Genomic DNA, 1,807 nt, shown 5'->3' with positions numbered 1-1,807 from the left:
CATTCTATATATATATATATATATATATATATATATATATTGAAAGCTTCGAAATAAAAAAGTTAAATTATTAATTAAAATATTTAAAAAATGTAACCAAAAAAATCAATTTAATTATTCCTTTAAAATCCAAAAATGATGAATTTGAGTAAATTAAATTAAGTACAGTCCAGATTCATTTGACTAATAGTTCATTTACTTTTTAATATGATAATGCTTTAGGCATTTAACATTCTCTTTGGATGTAGGTATAATGCATTAAGTTTGAGAAATCAAATCTATGTTTTAAAAAAAGAAAAAGAACATCTCATAATAATTTTGGTCTTTCAACTACTCCAAACATCTTATAATAATGTGAATCTCTTCTTCTTCTCCTAACATCTCATAATAAATTGAGTCTTTTCTATTACTCTTAATATAATGTTATAAATAAATCTTTTTGCTATTTCATTTGGTCTTAATATTCATAGTTTTTAGCCTTTTTCTCCAGCATCTTCAGTTTTAGGTATTTATCAACCCCATCCCCTACACCCACCCCATCTTCTTTTTTCTTTTTTTGGCTTACTTTCTTAATTCTCATACGGAATCAATACAAGGTTCTATGACTTCTAACCACATTTGGATTGATCATGATGCGATTCAATGCATCAATTTAGATTTTATTGTTCATGCATAGTTTCACAAGATAAATATTTTTTTCATTACAATATATATTTATCTTTAAATTAAGGGATAATGCACAAGTACCCCCTCAACCTATGCTCGAAATCTCAGAGACACACTTATACTATACTAATGTCCTATTACCCCCCTGAACTTATTTTTTAAATAATTTTCTGCCCCTTTTTGGCCTACATGGCACTATCTTGTGGGCCCAATGATGGTTGACTTTTTTTTTCAAACTAGTGCCACGTAGGCTGAAAAGGGGTAGAAAACTACTTATAAAATAAGTTCAGGGGGTTAATAGGACCTTAGTATAGTATAAGTGTGTCTCTGAAATTTTGGGCATAGGTTGAGTGGGTACTTGGGCATTATCCCTTAAATTAATACTATATATGTTAAAGTACTATCAAATTTGCAAGAATTTCTAATCTCAACTTTTGAGTTATTTTTGTTTTCTATTGTATTTACTTTGATTTTTGTTTTGTAGCACATAAAAAGTCTAATAATATATGTCATTTAAATTTTATCATTTGCAATAGAAGATTTATTTCAAGTATTTTGGGATAAACGTGCAATGCACGTTTTCAGAGACTAGTATAACTATATAAACGATCTAAGCATAAAGTTGATATGAAATATTTGAACATACTTCATATAAAAACATAATGGTTTAACCACATGTGAAATTTGAAACTTCAACATATTGCAATCAATGCTTGTATAAACATGATATTAAATTATACAATAAAAATTAAATGGTATCTCTTGCGAGAATTCCACCAAAAGAAAAACGATTCGAATAAGGAACCACGAAATCAAAACTACGAAAGTAGATCTCAACTTCAACTTTTGTTTGTGAGTCAATGCAAAATATGAAATAAAAATGTGAGTATATTTGCTGATTTTTTTTAGTGGGTGATTTTCTTCCTTTTTCTGTGTATTTTTTCTTTTCCTTTTCACGTTTTTTTCTCCTTTTTTCTTTTTCTTTTTCCTTTTTCTTTCTTTCTTTATATATATATATATATATATATATATATATATATATAAGTCGGTCTTCTTATTTTTTTTTTATTTTTTTTTTTAAATTTCATTTTAGGCTTTTCTCTATTTATTTTTATTTTCTCTTTACATGATCTTCTTCTAT

This window comes from Solanum pennellii, chromosome 2 (genome assembly GCF_001406875.1).
Source record: "Solanum pennellii chromosome 2, SPENNV200".
In the NCBI taxonomy this organism is placed as follows: Eukaryota; Viridiplantae; Streptophyta; class Magnoliopsida; order Solanales; family Solanaceae; genus Solanum; species Solanum pennellii.
This window is presented reverse-complemented; position numbering follows the sequence as displayed.